This window comes from Maylandia zebra, linkage group LG22 (assembly GCF_041146795.1).
Source record: "Maylandia zebra isolate NMK-2024a linkage group LG22, Mzebra_GT3a, whole genome shotgun sequence".
In the NCBI taxonomy this organism is placed as follows: domain Eukaryota; kingdom Metazoa; phylum Chordata; class Actinopteri; order Cichliformes; family Cichlidae; genus Maylandia; species Maylandia zebra.
In genome coordinates, this window is record NC_135187.1 from 1,847,277 (window position 1) to 1,861,556 (window position 14,280).

Sequence of the window (14,280 nt, forward strand, 5' to 3'; positions counted from 1 at the left end):
AGTCACTGACAGTTACTTTACTGTATTTTATTACCAGCGTCCACTCGATGTAATCTGCAGATCAGCCACAAACAAGCGGTTAAAGTTGATGAAAAAAATTTGGCTCTGATGTATCGTTGTATGACCGTTTGGTTCCTTTTAGTTGCCAGAAAATTAAATTCATTTTTGATTTCTTTCCATCCCTGTACCAGCTGATAATAATCCAACATGGAGGAAGTATATTGTAATGAAATCTAAAACGCATAGCTGAAACGATCCAGTTTCCTTAATTAACCATTATCTTCTGCTAATGTGGTTAAATTACTTGTAAAACCTGACTGACATCAAAGACGCCGAACACGCCGAGGCATCCACAGCCCCAAACGTCTGCGTCAGACTGCAGCGTGTGGCTGTGCAGTCTCTATGAACATGGATGCAGCCGTTAGGGCCCGATCGGCTGCTTTGTTTGTTTGGAGATTAGAGGTTTAACTGCCTTCTTTCTGCTGCTGATGTTTACAATTGTATGTTCTGAATGCTGAGAATATTGTCTGACTTTTCCTAATTCTCATCATCTGTTGGTACACACTTCATTCTACATGTAATCGTATTAAATGGTTTTCCACAGCAGATGGGGTTTGAGTGGGAGGTTCTTTTTTTAGTTTGAATGCATTTTTGACATTTTACTATCTGTGCGGTTTGAAAATAAAGCCTCCGTTCGCCGCGGTATGGTTCGCCTCCAACGGAGCTGGACTGATTGATTGGCAAATGAAGAAAACAATCGCACATATTTGATGCCATTTAGTTATTGTGATTCACATTTTGCGAAGGGGACAATGTGCTTTGGTAGGAAAATAACTCCAAGGATGCAGCAGCTCTGTGTGTGAGCGATCAGACGTCACAGCGGAGATCTGAATGAAAAACCGAAGAACCCCGGGTCACACCCTGCTCTGAACTGGACCGTGACTGGATGAACTTCATGTTCAGTGAATCAGACTTAAAACTAACGATGTTAGACTGAGATCCAAGCTATCGCCAGTGATGATCCCACGGATGAGGACCTGCAATCGAGGGATCAAAGACAATAATCACACTAAACGACCCACATTTTTATCACTACTTTATTTTCCTGTTATTTTACTGCACGTCTGGACTCGGGACGTTCCCAGCGACTAATTTCTAAATGAGGAAAAAAGTTGGACGACTTCTACGAGTAAACCTAACAAACACTGAGATATTTTAAAAAGTTACATTTGAGGACTTTTTAATAGACTGCCAAAAACCATTAATGACATTGATCTTCAGTAATGGACGGTACGTTAAATACTGTGAGGCAGCTCACGCTGTGCATTCAGAACACTGCAGCTTATACTGCGAGCAGACATCGCACCTCGAAGCGAAAGGTAGCCACTGTTCAGACAGAGCTCATTACCTCATCTCATCATTCTTTCGCCTTCAAAACTAACTAACGGTAACAGGTTTAACGGAATGATCAGGCCTAGATTAACAGACTTATGCTGATTTTCTATGACGATGTCAGGACTGCAGCGCCACCTGGTGGCAGCGAGCCGCATAGCATAGCATCAATTAAAATGCTAACAGGGATAAACGACGCGTCCAGCACCGATGATTAGAAACGATTGGTTGACTAGTTGCAAACATCTGGCTTCAGTTTGTAGTTTCTTACTTTATTGCTACTTTACACCTTCAGATTCTTAACTTAATCGTCTCATAACACTAACCTTAAAGTTTGGAGAAACTATGAAAGTGGGTTTGAATTCACGATCTGTTTAAATGTTCTCCCCGTGTCTGTGTGGGTTCTCTCCAAAGTCCAAACACATGCAGTTTTGAGGTTAGATCAATTGGTGCATCTAAACTGTCCATAGGTGTCTGTCTGTCTGTGTGAGCCCGGTGACAGGCTGACCTGTCCTGGGTGTGCCCCGCCCTCTACCCTATGGTAGCTGGGCTAGGCTCCAGCCCCCCGGCCACCCTGAACGGAGGAGAATGGATGGATGCGAATATTTTTCATGTGTCAGTGAGAATGATTATTTCACAACTTGGGAGAACAAAAAACAAAAGCCTCCCCAAAACGCCGTGTTCTGTTTGCATAGGGTTAGGGTCGTCACCAACTATGACTTACACCTCGGAGGGTTAGCCGCCATCAGAGGCCACGAAAACAAAAACTGTGAGCGCGCGAGCTATTACCAACACGATCATAATTATGTTTTTTGCCATTATTGAGCAACTCAGACTGAGCGAAATTCAACATAAACTCTGGCTGAAAACACAGAAGCACACATCAGCACACCGGCAGCACGCAGGCAGGTCTAAACCCTGTGAGCCAATCAAGTGTCACTGACACGAGCAACGGCACGGGCGCTCAGGTACACTGACCTTTTCTTGCACTGCTCTCTTTAAACGTGTAGACACTCTGTGGTTAAAGACAAAAAGGTATTTTTAGGAACCGTTTCATTCCACAAAATCCAAACATCCAGCTTAATGAATCTTTTCCAGTTGACACTTCTGACATTTCCCAGACGGAAAGATAAATCAATCACAGAAACCGGGGCCCGACTCTACGGCAGGACTCCGGACTTCAGAGACACGCCTCCTCTCCAAAACCCAGCCCCAAACACACACACACGCACACACTCCTTTCTTTTGTAATAAAGCATCAGTTAATAAGAGATGGATTCTTGTTGGCCGAGCCGGTTGGAGACTGAGGAAGACGCTCTGGCTGCCAAATCAGTGTTTTCACAGCCTGAATCACAGCTTACCACGGATACTGGCCCAGGGAGGAGCGTGCACACACACACACACTACACTACACTGGATACTGCAGGAGTGATACATGTGCACATACAGAAACAACCCTCAGATATAAGGAAGCCGTCCTCTTAGAAAGCGTCTACTGTGAAGCATGCATCTCACATAAACACACGAGGACTCCGACCTTCACCCCTGTACCCAACCTCCGCTGAATCTAACCCGAACCACTGGACACTTCGTCTCAGAGGTGGGAGAGCTCATAGATGCACACATACACCAGTCTGTGCTTGCTTACATACTGACGTTCTGTCGCTGGCTCACGTGTCCCCACATATGGCGATTTGTTAAATTACCCTTATGCCCACGGGGTAAGCTGACAGGTTATGTGTGAGTGAAAGTGAGCCTGATCAGCCTTTAGCAACAAAGAAAGTGAGAAGCACGTTTTTGACACACTGCGATGTCGAGCACGCCCTGTCAAGCTTGTTGGCTTTGGACGGGGAAAATATCTGCCTGTGTTTAGGCTGCAGACCCGTTTGGTCACGGTTCAAGCGCAGGAACATGAGTTATTAGATTCTTGTGTGGGTTTAGAAAAGGCTCGTCATTTGGGTCAAATTACACCTCTTCAGCGCAGTAACCAGTGCGCTTAAACGTGACATCGCAGGCTCTCCTACCGTCATTAACATGTGCCGAGTTACGGCTGCGACACAGACGCCAAAGGTCACTTTGCTGCTTTGACAAAGCGCAGTATTGGACGCCGCAGTCGCCCCTTAAAACGGGCGATCTGAAGTTAGGAGGCGCGGCTGAAACGTCCTCGCTGCGATTACCTTGAGCTAAAATTGCTGCATGCGAACACGCACAGAGGTGTGCACGCTGAAACTCAGACAGGACACACAAAAGCACACAAACGCAGACAGTCACCTGCATTTTTTTCTCCTCTCCCCGCTCGGTGCAGTCTCATTCTCACACACACACACACACACACACACACACACACACACACACACACTAAACTGTTCACATTGAGTGGAGAAGAACAACAGTCGCCATCAGAAGGCCTTCTTCTAGGAGCGAAATATCTCCCTCTCTCTCTCTCTCCCTTGCTCTCTCAGTCTCCGGCTACCTCTCTCGTCCTCTCTCTCTTTCTCCCCCTCTCAATCACTCCTCCGGTGCAGTTTGGGCTGTTTCCATGGCAACTCGCCGAGTCCCATGGTCGCTGGAGGGAGAGAGCGCTACCCCGCTCGTCCTGCCCAAAAAAAAAAAAAAAAAAAAAAAAAAGGAAAAAAATCTGCTAAACACTCTTTCAAACTGTGGACTTCAATCTGTGTGTGTGTGTGTGTGTGTGTGTGTGTGTCCCAAATGACTGGAGTGGCCACAAAAAAAAGAAAAAACACCAATTTCGGCGTGCGTCTGTCTGAGCCTTTGTCTTTGTGAGACAGAAACACATTCCTCTGAGCCGCCATCACCATTATAGATTATAGATTATAGATCCGCACACCCTCGCGTGCTTTCATCACACACATTATCGTCATTATCGACAGCCGAGCAGATCTAATTCACTTTGATCGATCGTCAGAATATGAAGCGATCGTATCGGCGTTATTAGAGGAGCCGCTCTGAGCTGAGATCTGGCTCTAATTTCACGTTCACGTGTGAATTTGTTTTGTCATCGCCGCTCTGTGTTTCTCTTCGGGGCCCCCGTGACGGTTTCACACCCCGACAACGAGAAGATTCTGGATTTCTTCTTGAAGCGTGCAGATAAATACATTTATCAGGGGGGAAAAAGACGGCCAAAGGCAACGCAATTAAAGAAAATCAAAACTGCGGATCAAGCGCCTCCATAACAGACATGATTTCACACATAATGATCAATATTAAAATGTTAATGAGCACCCGTTACTGTGTCACACACGTCTCTAAAACACGCCGGCATTTTTGTGTTCTCACTCCACGAAGGCACAAGAAAGAAATAAGGACTGTGAGCGATTTCATTTTTATTCATTCATTCATTCGTTCATTCAACAGGCAGCCTGGGAGGAGGAGGAGGAGGGTAGAAGGGTGAAGAAAATGAAGAGGGAGGGAGGAAGGAGATGGAGGAGAGAGATGAAAAAAGGGGGGAAGAGAGAGGAGGATGAAGACGAGGGGGGAATGAAGCTGAAGATTAGGAGAGAGGGAGGAGAAAGGGGAAGAAAAAAGAAAGTGAGGAGAGGAGGAGGGAAAGGATTGAAATGATAAACAGGAAGAAGGTGTGAAAATGGAAAAGGAGGAAAAATGGAGTAAAGGTGGAGCAGAAACAGACTAAAAGCAGGCAGAAGGTGAGAAGAAGATTTTAGGAAATGAGAAGCAGCAGAAATGAAAAGGAAAAAGAGGAAAACACGGAAGATGAAGGATCCGAGGGACGCGAAGGAGAACTGGAGAGGAAGAGGAGGACATGACGAGAAGCTGAAGAACCAGAGGATGAAATAATGACACTGTGGAGGGAAGAAGAGCAGGGAAAGGAAAACATGGAAAACGAATGAAGCAGAAGAAAAAGAAGAAGGGAGGCGAAGACGTGAAGAAAGCAAAAACGACAGGAAACGGAAGAATAAAAATAAAAAAGGGAGAGAGGGGGAAGGAGGACTGCAGATAAACGACAAGGAGAGGAAGAAGGGAAAAGTGAGAAGAGCAGGAAAATGCTGTTGATGAGGAAGCAGAGAAATGACAAGAGCTGGTTAAAGGAAGAAGAACGAAAAAAGAGAAGGTGGACGTGAAGATGAAGATGAGGAAGAAAGAAGAGGAATGTGGAAAAGGAGGAAGGTGAGGATGACCAATAATATGAGAGAGAGGAAGAAAGGGAGGTTAGGAAAAGGAGAGAAATCCCCCCCTCCAACTTTCTCCACTTTCCTCCTCATCTCATCTCATCTCATCACTTTCCTCCCGCCTTTGTCTCATCATCTTCAGCCATTTACCTCCCTCCCCCCCTCCTCCCTCTTTGATTTGTTTTTCAAAAGCCTACCAAACTCCCGCGTCCTCCCGCAGCGTCTGTTTGTTTGTACATCAATAATTTCTGGTGACAAACGGCGGCCTTTTCATCGCTCACATGCCAACCTGAAGCCTGACACACTCACTTTCTTATTTCTCTTCATTTTCGCATCTCCCTTCCTTTCCCTTTGTGGAGCGAGCGGTCGCGTCGACAGGTAGATGTCAGGCTTTCTTTTTCTGTTGTCTGTCGAGATAAATATTCCTCCTCCTCTTCCTCCTCCTCACAAAAAAATATCAGACAAAGAATAATAAAAAATGAAATAAATAAAAAAATACCTGGACTGCTTCGTGGAAAATTAAAGCAGTAACTTTTTTTATTAGAAAAAAAAATGTTGGTTTGCCAAAAGCTGAAGGTGTCTGAGCCAGGTCATGTGACCGAGGCTGTAGCTTTCTTTGGACGTCAGCGGGAACACACTGTCCAAGGACAAAAGCAAAGTGTGTGCAGTGCGTCTGTGGCTGCTTTGGTGTCACTATGGCTGAACGCGGCGCCAGCACAAACGCTAACTAAAGGAGCCTCGAGTCACGACTGGCCCGTCCATCAGCCCCGACCTCCTCGCTCACTACAGGCTTTCATCTCTGAATTCATTCTGACTGTTAGTGGTCGAGTCCCCGGACTTCGGGTTATATCTGACCCTAACGCTACCCCTACCTGACGGCGAACGGTGTTTTAACCACATCATCTCTGGGACCACCATCGTTGTAGGTCCACAAAGTTCACGTTTACCCAGTTTGGTGCAGATTCTGACCCCTCACCCCCTTCCAAAGGTCACGGCTGAAGGTCATCCCCCGACTTTGGGAGAGCACGTTTCATCAGAGCCTGCGTCCTGTCAAAGGGGGCGTGTCTAAACGGCCTTCATTTCATTTACTTTCAGATCTCACTCTCACTGGTGTAGCGACCGGTTAGCGACAGTCTGGTAACCATCAGTCGTTAGGAATAAATGATTATTAACTGACTGGTCGCATGCATAACCCAATCGGTTGGTGATTGATTGTTGTCGTCAGGTAAAAATGGTTGCAAGCACGTACACAAAGCTCGACCAAGGTCGCCCCCGAAGTGTTTGCAAATGCTCTGAAACAGCTCGTTAACCGATAGTGAAATCGTGAAGAGTGCAACACGCAGTGGAGTCTGTTTGCGTTGCTCAACAGCACAGCTCAGTGTTAGCTAGTTGACTCAAGTCTGCAGTCCGAGGAGTGTCTTTTGTTTGTTTTTACCAGAGACAGCCAGCAACCATTTCCATATTGGTTGGGGACATTTTTCCCTAGCAACCCATCTCCATGCCTGTGTGACTGAGGATTGGATTTAATTTGCTAAAACATAACGATGTACATGCTTTAAGAGGTTGCGCAGACTAAATCCTGTGCAGTCATTAAATATATATCAGTCATATCACACTTCTACATTCATATAGTTGAGTTCAAGCTCAAAACATCCTCTAAACGTTCATCTCTTTCAGACCTTTAGTGGAAGTTTGTGAAATTTTCCCATGCAGCCCAACAGAGAGTTTATGCTACTTTGCTAACCTTAGCTTGCTTGCTAAGTGTATTGGGAAAACTTTATGAAATATTAAACAGGTAATACAAAGGGAATTAAACTTTATCGTAAAAGCACTAGAAACAAATGTTTACTAATTATTATTAATTGTATACTTTATGTTTTGAATTAGTCTATAAACAAAATAATAGTTCATATCAGAGCCGCTAGTAGCCCAGACACTTTAGCATTATTTGGCTTTGGTCCATTTTCGGCATCGTCTACCTGGCATACGTCTGTGACCATCAGGGACTCTCAATTAGGGCTGGGCGATATGGCCTAAGACCCATATCACGGTATAATTTGAAGCATATGCGGTAACGATGTACATCACGATATATTCTTTTCTTCAGGTCCCAAAGTCAAACGAACACTGCAGCATCACTGAGAGTTAAAAACTGTCTAAATTATTTCATCTTTAATAAAATGATCATCGTTGCTGCTTTACCAGGTGTAACAATTAAGTTTAACATCCAGGCATCCATGAAAACAGAATTTATTAAATTCAACGGAGTTAGAAGTTAGCAGGAAGTTAGCTCGCTAGCTTCCACCTAAGCATGATATAGCATGTTCTGACTGAGAGATTTCTGAAAAAATTCAAACGTACAGCTCTGCTATCACTTCCAACATAAATGAAGACAGAAAAATAAACAGCAGTGACATTTGTAGGGTTACTGAAGTTGGGCTAGCTGCTATATAATGATGTGCTACGTGACCGCTAGCAAAACAGCTACATTAGCATAACATTAGCACAGTGAAGCTGGAGGATGAACGCTGGACAAAAGTTAACGTGAGGGTTCCTGATGGTCAGGAACAAATGCAATCGCATGGCAGGATGCTGTAAACGGACCAAACTTCAGTCAGGAGAACAACTGAGATAATCCATCCACAATACGAGGTTAGTCATTATTATACTGCAACTGCGAGAGAATTCAGCATTAATGAATCAATGGTAGGGAAGTGGAGAGAGCGCAGGTTTTGGCTTTCTCCATATTCCAAAAGTGCTTCGTCTCTTTGCCATTACTGCCGCCTGCATAATTTGCAGATGATGTTGTTTGCAGCCGCTGCAATGATTTTAACCAAAATAGGCGCAGCTGGATGACACCATCAACATGCACTATCGCGGTAGAGCGGTATAGTCAAAATCTCTACCGTTGGCCAGTTTATCCCTCATCTGCTCTCTGCTAATGTATTTATATTAGCCTAACCACAGCTCTGTAGCTAGCTGCCAGGCTAACTAACAACTCTCCTAACCCTCTGAACCTCTCTTCTACAACCAACCTGATAACAGTTTTTTTTAAACAATATTGAAGTCATGATATCTCATCTTTAGGTGAATACTAGCAAGCTAACTGCCTGCTGCTAACTGCTTTCACAGATGTTATTGTGACATCCGGGAGGACAGCAACACCGGTGCTGAGAAAATACGAATTCTTCTTTGAGTTTGAAAGAAACGTTTGGACCAGGAAATGGTTAATCAGACACAATCAGACCTAAAACGTGGACACAGTCCATCTTGCATATACAGTCTATGCTTTCATGCCACGTGTTTGCTGGGAAGCTGGCAGCGCTGCTAATCTCGGTTTAAAAGTGCCCGTACGCAGCACGGCTTTAGTTGCACCGCAGATCAAATCATATTAAAAATAGCTCTGTACCTCTGAGGTTACACGCAGTAAATACATCAGCTGAGAGTCTGAAGATGTTTCAGGTGACGTGTTTCTCGTGTGGCTGCAGTGCGAGCGACTGCGGACGCACCAGCGTGCAGTTTTGTGGACCCGACGCGAATGCACGTCCCTCCCAGCTGTAATGGTAAAGAAAACAAGTGACATCCATTCAACCTCACCCCCACCAAATATCTGACACACATGCACACACGCACACACAGATTCGGCAGCCAACCAGAGAAAATAGTTTGGCTGCACATCCTGTACTGCTTGTTTAAGCTCCACACTGAGAAACACCAAACTCCCTCTCTCTCTCGCTCCGTCTCTTTGTCTCACTGTCTCTTTTTCACCCTATTTTGTTCTCTTTGTCCTTCTTTCTTTCACACACTTTACTTTCTCTCACACACACACACACACACACACACACACACACACACACACACACACACACACACACACACAGCTCTCCATGTGGACAAAGCCTTCATTCAGAGGAGGTTTTGGTCAAGCGGCTCGGCCTGCTGGTGAAACTGAGGAGCTGATCCAGATCTGACCGACTGATTACAACATTTGCAGGATTTGTTTTGGTTTTTTCTAAGCATGGCCTAAATCAGGTGTTAAGCTGGCTGACTGGTTTTTCCGTGTTTGGCTGACTTGTTTTAAAACTGGTTTTTTGGTCATGATGTTTGAGGGATTCTTCTCTTTGGTGTGACTCACTGATCGTCCGTTTTTAAATATGACATTTAAATTTCAGGTTTAAGGTAAGAATGGGCGGAGTCACTGATCTAATTAACGGTTCCACACATGACTGACCCACACTAAGGTTTAGGTCACCGCTCTCCCACCTGATAATCCTGTTTTCTAAGTCGGTTAGATCTTCCTGGTCACCCGATATGTGTTGACAGATTTTCAGTTTGGCAGATGTATATTTGGAAAATCTTTATCTGTATGAATAGTTTCTTTTTCTTTTACTATCTTTTTAATCCAGGAAATTAAAAACAAACTACTCTGACTGAAGGCCGTCTTTATGCCGATGTCATATTCAGAAAAGCGTTGGTTTCTAACAACGAGCACCAAACCCCAGACAGTTCACACATATTGCCAATTTCCAACCTTTATCCCCATTTTGGCTTTTATAAAGCCAATAAAAGATTAAAATGACAGTTTTCTGGCTTTAAACTGTTTCTAGGCAGAGTTTTCAAACACACGTGGATGATTTGTTGAGTTTACTGACTGATTTCAAAACCAGCAGTGGATTTTCTCCGGTAAGAAGATTGGCGGGCAGATATTAGCGTTTGCTTTCTTAACTTTATCTGCCTGCTTCTTTCACTGCATGGCTGGCTGATTTCTCTGCTGGTTCCTCGTTTCTTTTCCACTTTTTCCAGTCCTTTCATTTTTGGTTTGGCTGACTTTGATGTCTGACTGGTTTATAAGATTTCACGGCGGCTCGTCTCCGTCTGGCAGACCAATATTCAGACTGATGTAGCTAATTGTTAGAATAAAACGGCTTCCTTTGTGCCTTGTTTACCATCGCGGTGAGCGGTTTGAGGCCTGACCGAGTCTTCAGATGACTGACAACGCGCTGCTGGATTTACACACCTCTGGTACGGAGCAGCGGACTCTCTCGCCCATCGAAGGCATTCTGGGGTCTGGCTTCAGGCTGGACTCCACTGATGTCCCAATTTTAGACTTGTTATTAAAGATGACCAGCCCCTCAGCTGTGCACCTCCACTTCTGTAAACTCGGTGGCCTCTTAGGTCCCTGCCAAAAACTCATCCGATGGTATCGGTTCCAAACTATTGCAGATTATTTCGTTCTATCAGCTAAATTCTCTAATAAGCTGACATACTGGTCTGTCCTTTTTATGGCAGCGCAGTGGTGCAGGGACTGACAACCAGCAGGTTAACCTGTCTGTAGGTGCGCGTGTGGATGGGCGTCTGTCTCTCGGGGTTAGCCGTGCGATGGCCTGGCGACCTGCCGGCATCTAACCCGCCGCTCGCCCTATGGCAGCTGGGACGGGCTCCAGCCACCCTGAATGGATGCATTTGTTTTATTTTAATTAGACCTGACCTCGCTTGCTTTTAATTTGTCATTAATAAAGCAGCTCTGGAATTTGTTGTCAAAGGCGATACAGATAAATGCATGAGGATCATAATTCCACTGTTCTCACACGTGGATGCATGAAGCAGCGGTTTGTCCGTCTTGATGAATAATTTGAGGTTTAATTGTATTTGAATTTCACTCCCAGGTTTCCGGATCAGCTGAGCGGTTTTTTAACTGACGGCTGATTTTGAGTAAAATCAGGACATTTTTCACGTTTATTGTGTTGAGCTCCAGTCTGGGGTTATTTTGGGTTTCCCGGGTTTTCAGCTTTAGTGACTGATGATGTTTTTGATTGTCGTGTTTATTTTCCCAACTTTTCTCCTCTCTGATAACCGGAGCTCAGGTTCGACCGGCTGTTTTTCCGCTCTGGTTTCAATCTAACTCTGAGCCACCCGAATCGGACAAACCAGTCATAAGCGTGTTGACGGTTTCTGGAGTTTCCTGTCTGTGACAGACTGCTCCTCGATCTTACCGCCTGGTTCGTGTGTCTGTGATTAAAGTTGGGGGAACTATATGACGCTCGCTGTCGGACTGATAACTGATGCAAGCCGTGGGTAAGTGCGTGCACGCGTGTACGTACAGCTTCGCAGCATGATGCAATCATCTGTGTGTGTCTATAGATCGTTTTCACGCATACATACAGCAGCGTGTGTGTCTGTGTGCATGAGTGTGTGCGCGTGCAGTATGATGCAATAATCATGCAGAGCAGCCAGCAGAAATCAGCTACGTACTCCAATAAACAGATATCCTGGCACGGGGGATGTGTGTGTGTGGGAGAGGGAGTACTGTACTACTGCAAATGTGTGTACTGTTGGTGCGTGAGCGAGTGTGTAAACAAGTGCGAAAGACAAAGACAGTGTGTGTGACTGAGTACTATTACACATGCAAAAAGGAAAGATTTGTAGCAGGAGGCTTGTTAGAGCAGCAGGGGAGACGAATGCATGTATTTGTATGCATGTGTGCGTGTGTGTGCGCACGTGAGTGTGTGTGCGTCCACCAGCTGGTGTTCCACATGTGGACATGTCCTACAGAGCCAGGGACTCCAGCAGAGAGACCAACTCCTACAGTGGATCTATGCTCAGGGAGCGTGTGTGTATGTTGGCAATGTGTACGTGTGTGTGTGAGTTTGTAACGGGCCTGCCAGTTGGTGGGTGTGTTATGAATGTGTTAAGTATGTATGAGTCAGTGTCTTTGTATATGTGTTTTTTCATCCACTCACTATCAATGCAGTGAATCAGAGTTGGAGTAGAATTAACTGTGGACACGAATCAGCGTCGATACCATAAACTGAAGTTATCAATAACATGTTCAGGATAGTCTCAGTGTTGGGGGTCACAGCGCGATTTAATATCAGCACGGAGAATGCAAACGGAGGCCTGCAGTCACAGCGAGGACGCTGTGCTGCAGGTAAACAGGATCAGCAGCCAGAGCCTGACTCCAGCAGCCCACACAGTCAGTATCAGCGTAATCACAATATGATATGCAATCAATAAGAGAGGTAAATATGTGTGACTGTGTTAATATGGCCGCATATAGAGTGAGTCACAGACACTGTGTGCAGGGTTAGTGCCACTGGAGACAGCACATCGTGAACATTTAACTTTCCGTCAGTAACATGAAGGTGACTGTGACGAGTGTGAATACTGCGTACACTCCTGCACTGCATCTGGTGCTGTAGTACTGCAGTACTTCATGCATGAACCAGAGCATTTGTTGTGTAGTATCTGTTATCACGGAGCTGTGGCACCAACCAATATGCTGCTTAATATTGGCTGCTTGCAAGGTCAGATATTTACCGTGTGTGTGTGTGTGTGTGTGTGTGTGTGTGTGTGTGTGTGTGTGTGTCTAGAGGCAGTGCAGTGGAGGGAAGCTAATCCAGTAAAGTAACAGAGAACTGACAGAGTCAGAGGTCATTATCATTCACACACCGCCGACCAACACACACTCACACACAATCCATGCACAATGCTTAATCTGCAGCACATCCCCCCCACACACACTCACATATCAGATTCTGTTACACTGACACAAACACACACACTTTTGTCTTGCTATTCATGTTGCCGTTTCTTTTCTTGTTGCTTCTTTCTTTCTCGTTTACACACATGTGAGGCATGAAAAAAAAAAAAACACTTGTTCGCCAATTCTACCCCCACCCCCCCACCCCCGCCCATCTCAACCAAACCAAACCTACAACAACCCACCCACAAACTCAACCACACACACACACCAGATGGGTCTTAATCTCCTGTTGCCATAAACAAACACAAACCATTCGAAGAAGCAGACAGAGAGACCACTGTGTGTCGGTGTAACTTCTTGTTGTCTAACATCCTGTTAATTCCTGCAACGCCGTCAAACAAAAGTCCTCTGAGTCCCACGCACGCACAAACACACGCACACACAAACACAAACACACAGGCGCTGGCCTTACACAGAGACGAGCAGAAAACAAGCTAATGCAGCACAGATGTAGGGTTGATCGCAGACCTTTGGGTTCCACGCAGCGCTGTAGTAAATATCAGATATCTGTCAGTGTGGTCATTCTCAACACAAAGCAGGCTGGAAAAACCTCACAGGTTCCTCAGTCGGGACCGATTCGAGTTTTTGAGTCACGCTTTCTGGAAACCACTTGTCGCCCTGGTAGCTGTTGGCTCAGTCCAACAGTTCAGTTTCAGCAACTGCAGCAAAAGGCTGAACTGGCTCTAAAACCCAGAGACCTGACGCTCCAGCCCTCGCCAACGTAGCATCTGCTCGGTTAGCGTTTGTAACTCGGCGGCTTCTTCAGCTGCTGTTTCTGAAACATTAAAGATCCCAGAGACAACAGCCAAGGTCATCGGGCTTTTATGTTCATGCACGCCTCCAAGATAATAAACCCTTCCTGTTCCTGCCATTCTTGAAGATTCAGAGTCACACATGAATAACTTCTGTCCAACCTTTAACAAGTATCAAATGTAAACGGTCTGAAATGGTCTTTTGTTCTTTTAAATAAGTGAACAAAAACAGATCAGCTTCATCGAGCAACCACCTCCCCTGTGATGTGGCGTCCACCTCTGAGGCGATGGTTCTTCCTCCGTGGGTTTTAGCGGTCCAGGTTGGGGAGGACATCTTCTCCTTCACGCTCACCTCTCTCTTCACTGAGCATGAAGGAGAAGCTGTTGATCTGGTGGTTGATTTATGTTCCTGGCATCATCTATGGGCATGAGCTGTGTACAGCGA

At 45.4% G+C, this 14,280-nt stretch overlaps 1 protein-coding gene across 5 annotated transcripts in view; it reads right to left on the reverse strand.

Annotated features, from left to right (window-relative positions):
• LOC101470116 (zinc fingers and homeoboxes protein 2) overlaps positions 1-14,280 on the reverse strand; it is a 131,145-nt gene that overhangs the window by 60,989 nt on the left and 55,876 nt on the right. Inside the window, exon 1 of one of the 5 annotated variants that reach the window (XM_004574936.5) lies at positions 8,950-9,258. The exons of the other annotated variants lie outside the window; for them this stretch is intronic. The gene's annotated coding sequence lies outside the window, so the exon portion shown is untranslated. Of the gene's footprint in view, positions 1-8,949; positions 9,259-14,280 lie in introns of those variants that run through there. 5 annotated transcript variants of the gene reach the window in all.